Source organism: Polypterus senegalus, chromosome 9, assembly GCF_016835505.1.
Source record: "Polypterus senegalus isolate Bchr_013 chromosome 9, ASM1683550v1, whole genome shotgun sequence".
Lineage (NCBI taxonomy): Eukaryota > Metazoa > Chordata > Cladistia > Polypteriformes > Polypteridae > Polypterus > Polypterus senegalus.
Genome location: NC_053162.1, coordinates 122,299,610 through 122,313,393, shown reverse-complemented (window position 1 = coordinate 122,313,393; position 13,784 = coordinate 122,299,610).

The following is a 13,784-nucleotide window of genomic DNA, read 5'->3' as shown; positions in this document are numbered from 1 at the left end:
TTGTCAAAGTTCACTGGGCATTAGAGGGCTGATATATTTTGCTTTTATTTGTGCTCATAACTCTCCACTGAACACTGAACTGGCCACTATCAACCCGCTGTCGTCCCAGAGTCTCTGTCCATTGCACTCTCACATCATTTCAGCCTGAAATGAGCTTTCCTTCTAAGGACCTGAATCCATTCTGCAGCATTTGGCTTATATATGTCATCTAATTGTTTCTCCATTGTCATGAACTGGTTCAGCAATTCCTGCACCACCTCTTTTAATTCTTGCAGGTCCCAGTTTCTTTGCACCATGAAGGTGGGACAGTTTTAATCTGAATCAGGCTGTTGTACATTATATTGCGGAAAGGGCACTTGTATTAATGGTGCTTGAACTTTTATCCTTGTTTTTGACCCTGAGCGGTCAGAATCGGGGCTTATGAGGCATCCCTTTTCCCGCGTCTTCATCCCTCTCTGGCTGAAACTGTTCAGTTTTTAAAAATCATCGGGACCATCTTCTTCCTCTCCCTCATTAATTCCTCCAGCTGCCCCAAGGGGTGGTGATGGACTATTGTCCTCAAAGGGAGTGGACAGGCATGCTGACGCTAAATCAAGGTATAATCTCTTCTTCTTCTTTTTATTTATATTTTTATTTATTTATTCTTCCTTCTTTTATCCGGACTTTTGGGACGGTTCTTGCATTATCAAGAACAACTTTTCTTTTTCTGCAATAAGTTTAATTTGGCTTTGCAGTCCCTCATTGCACTTCTGCATCGCTTTCAGGGCTCTATCTTTAATTATCAATTCCCATCTATTAAACATTTCCATTTTCTTGACTACAGCACCCTCGTGCATTTCTATATACAATCTTCCTAACTTCCTGTAGTTCACTCATACCACCAGAGCCTTCTACTGGCCACCTGCCCCTGCTCTGTTTATTCCACCATTTACATTATTTTTTAAATCTAAGCCTGTTTTCCGTTCTATGTAGCATCTCAGAAAGCTGTTTTTTTCCCTTGGTACGTTTTCCGAAAACAATCCTCCGAACAGAGGCTCCTCATTCACACCCTGTTTTATCAATTTCTTTCTTTAGCGAATCCCCGACTGGGAGGTACTTTCCTTTTTATTACACTTCCACCTCTCCCTTCTAATTACGAGACTGCTTAAGACTCTCACATTTCAAGAGGCGCTCTTATCGTTATGTCCCAGTACCTCTCCCGGACGGTAAAGCAGTTGTACTCAGCGGTCACCGATCTTATTCCTGTCTGCAATTCGCACCTTCACTCAGGTTCTCCAACACGAGTGGAACTGTTCGGGTGCCAAATAAACAGTGGAAGTAACACCCGAGGAAGACAGGAATAGTTCAATCAATTAGTTTTTATTCAGTCACAGATGAGTACGTTGATTCATGCTTTCTGTTTCCCAAAGGAGTTTTAACAGGTTTGCTATTAGTTTTCCCCATGGTCAGTGAGTTTTCCGCACTCTTTTTGCTAAACCAGCCTCAATTGTCACTTCACTCCCGGTCCCTCCTGTTCTTCGGTCCACCGGGATGATCAACCTGATTAGCGGACTGACAGTTTCACCCGAAGGCCGCTGGTTACCACTGTTAAGGTGATCATTTCCCTGAGTGACCCGTTGAGTTCAGAATATAACCAGACCGTTAGAGCAAAGAGTCTCGCCCTCCCGCAACAGTGCTTTTTCCCGATCACGAATTTGTTCAGTTGTTTATCTATTCTTCCCACTCCCTTCCTTTATTTTATTTCTAAGCCTCTAAGAGACTTTTTGATTTCCTAGGGAGTGTACTAACTCATGTCCTTAACATTCATAATCTTTACACTGTTTTATTTCCGAGAGCTTATCTATACATTCCGTCCACTCACTGCCTGGTTTCTTTTCCCCGGTCGGACTCCTTCGGTCTACTCACCAAGAATTTTTCCTCCCGCCTGGAAGTTCCCAGTTTACTCGACTTTCAGGAAGAATCAGAGGAGGTCAAGGATTCCCCATGCAGGAGTCGCCCGAGGCAGGCCAGTCCTAACTTTTTCCGGATCTGGTCCTCCCGACCTGCAGGTGTCGGTCCTTTTACCGGTCCTCTGGACAATCCCGCTCAAGGAGTCGCTTGGCAGTCTCTGCCCCACGTTGGGCGCCAAAAACTGTGAGCGCTGAAGCCGGAAAACAACGGAAGAACTTAAACCCAATTTAAATAAAAATAATTTCTTTATTCTTAATTCTTGGTGAGTAGAGAAAATGTGAGACTACCTCTTCCCAACTCAGTTGACTGATTTGGGTTTTAGCAGAATCCCTAAAATAAACCCGTTCTCTCTTTTATATCCTAGAAAAAAAAAAAAAACCCTAGCAGTTCATTCTGAGGTTATACATAGTTAAAAGTTAACTCTTAAGTTATGACATACTGGAATGTCCTAAACCATTAAACAAACAGCCATTTGCATTCCTAAGGAATACACCCTTCTATTTATACACACTTAGAATCAATTTAAACATTCTTATAGTCCAAAAAGATCTTACATTCTTCACAGGGTCTTCTGATAGTATCAAAGGTCAGCCTTTCCTCATAAAGAAATGCAAGCTAATAATGTTGTAAGTCTTTTTTTCTTTCTCAGTACGATCATGTGAAACACAACAGAGGAAAAACGCTTTATGATCTACAATAATACGTGTAGTAATTGCTTCCAAGACACCATGGTTTGGCGTGGCATTTCCACTTTTGTCTAGGGCAGCAAAAAAAGCTAGAGGCAGCCCAGGCCATAAAATTGGGGTGATTTTAGTGCAAGCAGGACTGCAGTAGTGTTGAATGTATGATGCGTTTCCAAGCTGAAACACTAGACAACAAGAAAGGCATCCCATGTTGGCCATTAAAAATGGGGGGTTATAAATAGTTAAGTTTTGAATAGCTTTGTTATTTTTGTCTTTTTTGCATTGTGTCTATATAAAAAGACAACACACTACCTTTTAGTTCTCCATCCTAGTTTTTTTTTTTTAGTCATAACATGTTCACTACAATAGTTTCATACCACTAGAAAGTCAGAATTTTTATTTGCCTATTTTAGAGTTTTCTTTACCCTAAGTCAATGATCAGCCTCAGCATTAAAACCACTGACCAAGGAAGTGAATAACATTGGTCATCTAATTAAAATGGCACCTGTAGGATGGGGGTGGAATGTATTAGGCAGCAAGTGAATTGTCAGTTCTTGAACATAATGTGTTGGAAGCAGGAAAAATAGGTAAGCATAAAGATCTGAGTAACTCTGATAAGAGCCAAACTGTAATGGCTAGAAGACTGGGTCAGAGCATTTCTAAAACATCACGTCTTGTGGGGTGTTCCTGTTATGCAGTGGCTAGTATCTACCAGAAGTGGTCCAAGGAAGGACAACCAGTAAACCAGCAACAGGATCATGGGTGCCCATAGTTCAATGATGCTCATGGGAAACAAAAGCTAGCCAGTCTGGTCTGATCCCACAGGAGATCTAGAGGTGCGCAAATTGCTTTAAACTTAATGCTGACCAAGAGAGAATGCATATGGGGCTGCATATGGGGCTGTGTAGCTGCCGACTGATCAAAGTGTCAATGCTGGTACTTATCCACTACCAAAATTGCCCACAATGATCATTTAATTCTCATCCTCCTTGATCTGAGAGTCTAACCTTAGATCTTCAAATGAGTGTCTCCTTATAATTCCAAAAGCTAAACTTAAAAGAAGTGGTGAGACGGCCTTCTGCTGTTATGCACCTAAAATCTGGAATAGCCTGCCAATAGGAATTCGCCAGGCAAATACAGTAGAGCACTTTAAAACACTGCTGAAAACACATTACCTTAACATGGCTTTCTCATAACTTCACTTTAACTTAATACTGATACTCTGTATGTTCAGTTCATCACAATAACTATTCATAGTGGCTCTAAAATCCGTACTGACCCCAACTCTCTCTTCTGTTTCTTTTTCCGGTTTCTTTGTGGTGGCGGCCTGCGCCACCACCACCTACTCAAAGCATCATGATGCACCAACATTGATGGACTGAAAGCCAGAAGTCTACGTGACCATCATCATCAGGTCCTTCCATGTAAACCCTGAATACAAAGAGGACTGTTTGATTTATGTTAGGTAGATTGCCCAGAGGGGACTGGGCGGTCTCGTGGTCTGGAACCCCTACAGATCGGACCTTACTTATTCTATGTTAATTAAAGTTGACTTATGTTTATTTTTTATTGTGTCTTCTATTTTTCTATTCATTTTGTAAAGCACTTTGAGCTACATTTTTTGTATGAATATGTGCTATATAAATAAATGTTGATTGATTGATTGATTGATTGAGTGCAGCCTTTGACACTATTTGTCACACTACTCTTCTCAATAGATTTTCTTCGATTGGCATTACCCACACACCACTAGATTGGTTCAGATCCTACCTCTCAGGCTGCACTCAGTTTGTTCAGCTTAAAACTTTCACATCCCAACCCACCGCTGTTACTTCAGGTGTGCCCCAGGGCTCTGTCTTCCTTTTCTTTTCATTATTTACCTCCTTCCCCTTGGCAATATCTTTCATAAATATAACATTAGCTTCCACTGACACCCAGCTCTATCTCACTACCGAACCTACTGCTTCCTTTCCACCCTCCTTCCTTACTGATTGCATAACAGAAATAAAATCCTGGTTTTTTTTTTCAAACTTTCTTAAATTTAATAGTGACAAAACTGAGGTTCTCCTCATTGGTACAAAGTCAACATTATCCAAAACTGATCATTTTTCCTTTGTTATTGATAATTCCTCTGTCTCCCCTTCCCCACAGGTTAAAGTCTGGGTGTCATCCTTGACAGTACTTTATCCTTTCATCCCCACATCAATAACAGCTCCCGGTTTCAATATTTCCACTTGTGTAACATTGATCGTATTCGCCCCTCCCTCACTCCCCACACTACTGCTATCCTTGTTCATAGCCTTTTCACTTCTCGTCTGGATTATTTCAATTCCCTTTTCTTTTGTCTTTCTTGCAGATCTCTTTATAAGCTTCAACTGGCCCAGAATTCAGCTGCCCACATCATTACTAGAACCCCCTCTATTCACCATATCACTCCTGTTTTGCAGCAGCTTCATTGGCTTCCAGTTCAGTTCTGAATTCAATTCAAATTCTTCTACTAACTTTTAAGGCTATCCACAAGTTTGTCCCTCCATATCTGTCTGACCTCCTCCATGTTGCCATTCCCTCCTGCACTCTCAGGTCCTCTTCCTCCATCCACTTGACTGTCCCCTTCATCCATCTTACCACTATGGGGAGCAGAGCATTCAGTTGCTCTGCTCCCCTGCCTTTGAACTCACTACCACATGTGCTTAGAAATATTGAATAATTTTTACTATTCAAATCTAAACTTAAAACTCATTTGTTTAAGACTGCTTTTTCTCTTTGATTACAATTGCTCTATCTGATTTTAACTTCTGTATTTTACTTTTGTTTATAATCTGTGTTTTGTTTATTGTTTGGTGTCCTTGAGTGTTTAGAAAGGCACCTACAAATAAATAAAAAAAAGTATTATTATTAACTGGATAACCAGATTAAAATGATATGTATATGCCTATCACTGTCAACATTTGAAATAAAATGGATGTTAACCCTGGAGAGTCCATTAGTCCATCACAGGGCACCACTCATACACCTCCAACCCAGTTTAAAGATATCAAATAACCTAAGGTTCTAAACAATCTAATTGACAAACTCCATTTTAAAATACTGTATACCACTTACACTCTCCTCCAGCGGTTACAGAAACAGTGAGCGCGCTCGAAAAACGGCCACAGACACGTGCCTCGGCAAGTTTGAGCCGCATTGCTTGCTCTCGTAGCACCTGTAGGCCTCCAGGTAGCCCTTCGAACATCCCGACGCTCAAACCACTGCTAAAACTTTCTACTGCTGCCATTTTAATTTGTGTTGGGGCGCTAAAACAGGTAAACGAAAACTTTATTTCTTTTACATTTTTCTTTACAAATATCCATGATAAGCCAATCGGCTGCCTCTTTATTTGCATTATTTACAGCCTCTGAACTTGGCTTTTCACAAAGGCCAGGACGCCTTTTAACAGAGACTCACATGCCATACTGTTTTTATCAAAAATAAAATACATAAAGGGTGTAGATGTCACTCTTTAAAGTCAACTCCGATTACATGTTGTGTTGTGCATTCCTGGTTCTAAACTAAATCCCTATGACAATGTTCGATGTGATTGATCCAAAAATGGCAGCACCCATAACAATACAAAAATCCCATTGCAGAAAATCATTTTTTTTATATTTTCAATTTGCCATAAAATGAAAATTAAAGTTTTATTCTGAGTCTTTGATGTTCATAACTTCTAAATGGATGCATACTTAATGACATTTTGTCCATCAAAATGTAAAAGAAATTATTAACAAAACTGATAATCATAACACTGTAGTGTTCTGTACTTTTAAGCTTGTTTCATGTAGCATGGACTACACTAGGGGAACATGTGTTGATTTTATTTTCCTTGACTTCTCCTTACAACTCTCATGCCTGAACCTTCCAGAAGAGGGTCATTAACTTTATTGTTTACTGTACTTGTTACATGCCCCACAACATCTTTAGCTGTATTTTGGGAGTTCAATTTGACATGTGGATTGACAATTTCCAATCTTTGTTTCAATATCAGTACAGTCATACTGAAGGGTGCTTTAAATATAACATGAATCCTGCTGCTGTACTGAATAGAGATCTGGTAAAACCCAGAAAGATCATTGGCGTGTATCATGTAGTAAGATGTATAGGTGTATGTGGCTCCCCATAGGACTTCGTCACTATTATCGTATTAAAACTTTATCATTTTGGTAGAGCCTGTTAGCATATAGAACTTTGGAGACATGTTCTATTCTGAAGAGTTTCTAATTTCATCCCTCACATAATCGTTGAGCTTATAAACAGGTCTAGAATGTGTTAAGCATTCTGAGATTATAAATATTTCATCAGTCTGCTTGTAATATATTCAAAGATCCTCCTTAATTTAAACAATCTAATGTGATCTACTGGTTTCAGAGTGAAGTTGACTGATACAGAGTCACTATGCACATTTTTTAATCCTTAGGGAAATTTTGGAGGTCCCACCTACCAGGTCTCCTTTTGATAGTGTGGTGAAATCTGGTTGTCAGGCAGACTATAAGCTTACCAAAATGTTTCAGGGCAGAAAAATGCCTTCACATTTTGGATTTTAAAGTTATTTTTAAACCTCTCCCACTCTGATGGTTTCATATTGCACTGAGTGACAAAATGCTGCATCTGATTCTCCTACAGAAGGCTTTGCATCGGTCTGTTGAGAAACTCTCAGCCCTGGTCTCTCTGTGTTTTTTAGGTCTTCAGCCATAGTGTCTTGAAAGTCCTTGGTCACCTATGAACCCATTTTGCTTTCCATAAGTATATTGAATGCTAGTCAGGATGAACTTATAACTGCTATAACCTTGTCTGTATCATGGTGAGTGGTTGCATGTTGCAATAGCTCAATGTTTATGTTCTGTTTTTTAATACACATGACTGTTGCTAAATTTCAGATGCAGCCTTGTCACAGCCTTTCATTTTGGGTAATTATGAAGCTGTTTAATCCAATTAAGTACTGTACATCTATAAGCAGTTTTTAAATTATCTGGTCATTGTACTGTAAGAGAAGGTAGGGTACTTGCACAATGTTGAGCTTCAAGAGGTGGTGTGCATGCAGACAGGTGGAAGCTTGTATGGCAGCCAAGCATCACATGTGCATAAGTGTGGTGAGGGATCAGTATAACTGCATGGAGAAATAGAAAGTGAGATGTTGACAGAGAAAAAGAGAAACTCTAAATTAGCTATGGCTCCAAAGAGAGTGTGGAAGAATGTTAAAGGTTGCCTGCTTGAGATTGACAGCGTTGTAATTCTGGTAGCATGTACTTCCATTTGTGGGGATTGATGGGAAGCCTGCAGGGACTGGTGGGAGAAATCCCGCAGATGTTTAAAATAGCATACCAGATGCTAGGGTGCATTTTCTTTAACTTCCGATGATGCTTTGCCATCACTGCAGCATTGTCCTTCTGAACAGCCTTAGTAAAGAATAGTAGAGTTACTGTATTTGTTCATCTTCATGTTCAAGGAACCTTTCTGAATTACCTGGCAAGAGAAGGTTATGCAGTGCTAGGAGCAGAGGGAGACCTCCAATTTATCTGAGAAGGTGAAGTGTGACATGGAACAGATGAAGTGAGCTGGACAGCTATAGCAGCTTTCTGATTTACCACTGCGCAGGTAGAGGAGACCTCTCATCTACCCTAGAAGTGGAGATGACCAATTTGGAGCAGGTGTGGCTAGCTGCAACTCAGTGGATTTTATTTAAGTTTAATCTTAAGGTCGAGAAGATGTCTTTTCCTGAAAATACCTTTGGAGAAAAAGGTTGGAAAGGGGATTGGAGGCTTTAAGTTTCCTTACTTTTATTTTGGGAAGGTTTATTTTTTTTGAATGAATCTTTAGAAAGAAAGGGTGAAAAAGAATCAGATTTTTTAGTTTTTTTCTCTCTGTTCTTCATTTATTTCTTTTTATGAATTTTCTTGACTTCAACACACTTGATATTTTATTGTTTTTAGATTGTTTTTGTTTTCTTTAGCAACATTATAAAGTATAGTTTAATCTTTGTAAGTGGAACCCTCTTTAACCATGAGCTGTGAGAGAGTTTTTGACATGTTTTTATTTTTTGTGGTGATTTGTCTGGTTTGCCTGAATGGAGCTAATGTTAATGTGGTGAGCAATGTGAACTGGTTCTTGGTTTATTCATGCAATCACTTGCTCACACTGAAGCCACTAAATCTTTTTGGATATGGCTCTGCTGTTAAGGAGAAAAATGAAAGGAAATACTGTGGAAGAGTGAAACAATGGGGGAAATAAGCAGGTTTGAATGTGCAACAGGTTGCTAAGAGTGAAACAAGTAGAAGAAGATGCAAGCCATATCCTCCTCCAATTATTATGGACAATGTTAGATCACTTGATAATAAGATTGATGAGCTTGTGGTGCTGGTTAAGTACAATGGGGTGTTTCGCAAGTGCAGTTTAATGTGATTTACGGAGACATGACTGCCTGAGCTTATTCCAGACTCTACAATGGACATTGCTGGCTTTCAATGTGTGCTGATGGATAGAATATGGGATGTAAGTTTAAAGCACATAGGCTTTGGGTTCGCTGTTTTTGTAAATGAACGATGGTGCCACCCTGGTCACATTGTGAATAAGGAAAGTATATGCAACATTGAGTTGTTATTGATGGTACTATGCCCATACTGCATGCCCAGGGAGTTGTCTCATGCAATCATCGTTGTTGTTTAAATAACTCCATCAGCTAACCCAATAATGGCATGTGATGCCATCCACTCAGTCACCACAAGACTCCAGATGAAACTCCCAGATGCTTTCATTGTCGTTTCCAGAGATTTCAATCACGTTTCCCAAAGCAGCATGCTTAGTACCTTCCTCCTGTTTGTCAATGGTCCCATCAGAGAGAATAAAACACTGGATTTAATGTATGCTAATGTTAAATGTATGATAATGTTGGTATTCCACCTCTGGGCAGATTGGACCACAACCCGTTATACTGCTTACCTCTTTATGTGCTACTTGTAAAGAGACAGTTAGCCATTGTCAGGCTTATGAGGTGGTCATCAAAGGAAGTCAGTGTAGCTCTGCAGGACTGTTCCGAGGCAACAGATTAGGATGTTCTTTACGGGTTTCATTTAGAGGATATTGATGGACTGTGACTGTGTCACAGAATATATTAAGTTCTGTTTGGACAATACTATGCCTTTAAATTCTGTATGCTACTTCCCTAAAACAAGGTATGGGTCAGCAAGGACATTAAAGTTCTATTAAATGAGAAGAGAGCATTTAGATCAAGTGACAGTGAAGAAACAGCTGTCTGTTAAAATAAGACGGGAGGGAAAAGTATAGGAAGAAGCTGGAACAAAAGCTGTAGCATAACAACACTAGAGAGGTGTGGAATGGCATGAAAACAGTCAATAGCTTTAATTCCAGCTGCCAGGGGACTGAAAGAGAGAGAGATAAAAGGCCAATGTGTTTAACCAGTTTTTTAACAGTTTTAACAACATGCCCCTGCCCATCCTACCCCGCAACTGCATGTCTGTGGCTTACAATGTACCCCTGCATACCACCTTTAGAGCCTCGTTTGCTTACTATTTCCTCTCCAACCCCTCATTACAAGGTAAGGGGTATGTAAAATCACTTCCCCTTCCCCCTTACTAGCGGAACCCACCTTCATCCCCTCTTCTGTGTATAACATTGACAGAAGTAGATCTTCCATAACCTTTACTGAAGACCTAGCCATGAGAGAGTTACTTTATTCTGCCAAGGTGGCAGACTCTAATGGCATCAGTCCATGGGTGCTTAAGATATGTGCCTCACAGCTCTGTTGAGTATTACTAAGGATTTTCAACATGAGCCTGAGTATTCAAAAGGTGCCAGTGCTGTGGAACAACTTGCCTTGTTCCTGTACCAAAGAAGGCACATCCTAGTGCTATATCTGACTACAGGCCAGTGGCACTCATCGCACATATAATGAAAGTTTTTGAGAGACTGGTCCTAGAAATACTTCACCCCCTGGCTAGGTTTGCTTTTTCATGTACTTTTAATACCATCCAGCCAGCCAGACTGAGACATAACCTGTCTGCAATGTAGGTGGATGCTCCCTTAGTGTTCTGGATCATGGACTATTTAACTGGAGGCCACAGTATATGTGGCTACAGGGCTGTGTGTCTGACAATTTGCTGTGTAGTACTGGTGCTCCATTAGGGACAGTTCTGTCACCTTTTCACCTTGTACACTACAGATTTTAGCTACAACACAGAGGGCTGCCATCTGCAGAAATTCTATGATGACTTTGCGGTGCCAAGTTATAAACCTATTATTCTGCAGCAGTCTGTTATCACCAGGTCAATGAGGAAATGGTTTAACAGGTTTGACTGTGGCTTTCCTGTTCACAATTTACCCACCCAAGTGCCTAGAAAATCTGTGGGGTTCAACCTCTCCCCCATTGTGCCCCCTCTCCATTTAACATTACTCTGCAAGACCATATACCACTGTCCATAATCCTCCCACCCCCTCACCTTCCATTCACATTTCTACGTACCAACTGCCAGTGTCTCTGTCCTCATGCATCAGCTACAATAACTTTCAGCAGCCTTTCAGACAGCTTTCCAAAAGACCTTCACAATGGACCAGGGGCCTCATGTATAACGCCGTGCGTAGAACTCACACTATAACATGGCGTAAGCACAAAAGCCGAAATGTGTTTACGCACAGAAAAATCCAGATGCAGGAATCTGTGCGTACTCCAACTTCCACGTTCTTCCGCTACATAAATCCCGATCAGCGTGAAAACTAACGCTCGTGCACGTGCATTATGTAACGCGACAAATCCTCCCAGAATTACGCCTATTTGAATATGCAAATCAATATAAATCGCCCTTAAGCGCAGCCTTCTGTGAAAAGACAATGGGAAAAGCACGGGGGAAAATATAAGAATTTCAGCGAATACCAAGTGGAGGCAAATGAAAAACATACTATTTGTTCAAATAAACCGTGGTATAATCAACAAAAGGAAGTTGATCGAGTGACATAGCGTGTTGGAGAAACTTGAAAGCTCACATTCACAAATCGCACAGTGCCGGAAATAAAAAAGAAGTCACATATCAAAGTCGCCGTGAAAAGCCGAGTTGTAAGCCCACTGTCTGAGTGTCATATGAAAGCTTATTAGGGTACAGAGAAAAAAGGCACACAGTGAGGAAAAAGTACGAAATGTCAACTTCAATCTCGACATTTGCACTTTAATCACGTAGTTTATTTTGTCATTAAAGTAGAACATCATAAACTTCATCTTAAAATCGTTTAATTAACCAGTTTCTCAAATCATATCGTAATTAAAGTAGCACGTTAAATGCTTTGTTTTGTATTTGATCTTCTATGTGCTCTATGTGTGTGAATCACTACTTGCTTTTTAAACCGGCTCTCTTCCTCCAACTGGACACAGAATCAATTACATTCGTAATATTACAGTTCTCTGAAAAACTAAATTACTGAGATGTATACAGTACGTGATATCATTTTCATGATGATAGGAGTTAAAGCACGTTATTAAACATGTGTTTCACTTGGATGAAATAATTTATTGCAGCAGTACAATCAGGGGCGGCTCTAGGCTTGTGGTGGCACTGGACAGAGGAAGAATCGGTGGCTCCTTCGCCCGCCCTCAGTAAGGTAGCTTATGCACAGTGGATGGCTATGTCCGTTGCAGACACTGCATAGCAGCCTCGTGCTCATGACACAAGCATTTAACTTTTGCTGTGTTGTTATTTTCTCTTTCTGTGTTATATTCAATATATATTGGCATAGCCGTCACTGCAGTCAGTGCTTTTCTTTCCCCAAGAAACCGATCGCCATACAATCAGCTCTGTAATAGAAGTTAAGCCATCTGTAAGCTTAGCGCCGATTCTTCAAAACGTTTAAAGAACATTGAAATATCTTCGTAGTACATGTTTAATTATTCTATCCTTAACGACACTCCCAGTGAAGAATATAGATTATTTAAATGAAGTTAAAGTTTTATCTGTATAATTTAATAAACATATTTTGCTGAATTTCACCTTATAAATGATATTGTTTCTGTTTCTGAACCGCGAGGTCCGTACAGGAAAGTCTTTAAAACATTTTGCAGTGGCTGAGACAGCGTGTCCTTGAAGCTGTATACTGATAATTCCCTTTCCGATCAGCTGCTGCTGTGATTCACACTCAGATACAGTGATATAAATACTCTGAGTGGTGCAGTGAGAGAAATATTGAAAAAGATGATCCGCTGTGGCAACTCCTAACAAGAGGAGCTGAAAGAAGAAGAAGAAGAAGAAGAAGAAGAAGAAGAAGAAGAAGAAGAAGAAGTGAGAGTAACAACGCTAAAGCAGTTATGGTATTTGGAATACTATGGCTGTTCCTTCTACCATTATATTGTTACAAGTTAATTACAATCAGATGCATTACACTAATAAACAATATGCGGTTAGTTTCGGTGTATTTATAAAGCCGCGTCAGGAAAATAAGGTGTAACCACACAGGAACAGTAGCACTGCTTTGACGCTGGGTGCAGCCAGTCTGCAAAACCGAGTGGAGAACTTGCATACGACAAGGTATGAGGTACCGTGGAAAAGTGTGTAGATTTACGCCAAGTGTAGGTTTTATACATCGCGATTTGAACGTGGAAAAGTTCTTACGCAACGTTTCTGTGCGTACGCACCATTTATACATGATGCCCCAGGTGATGAAAGAACAACGGAAACTTCCTTAGCACAAAGCTGCCAGACCTGATAGTGTTAAATAAACTCAACGTACTGAAGAATTGCTCTGGGTGACTATGTGTAATTCTTCAGTGTATCTTCAGTCTGAGTCTGACCCTACAAAGGGTTCCAGTTGTTTGGAAAACACCTTTGGTGGTATCACAAAATATTGCATACAAAAGTCCTAAATGACTACCGCCTGGTGGCTCTGACATCACACATTATGAAGACTTTGGAAAAGCTAATACTAGATCAATTGTAACCCCTGGTCAGAACAGGATTAAACCCTCTGCCTACCAGGCTCACATAGGAATGGATAATGCTGTCATGTATAGAACCTAGTTCCATCTGGAGAAACAGGGTAGCAGGGTGAGGATATTGTTTTTAGACTTCGCTAGTGCATTCAACACCATATAGCCCAAACCGCTGGAATAGAACTTTTTTG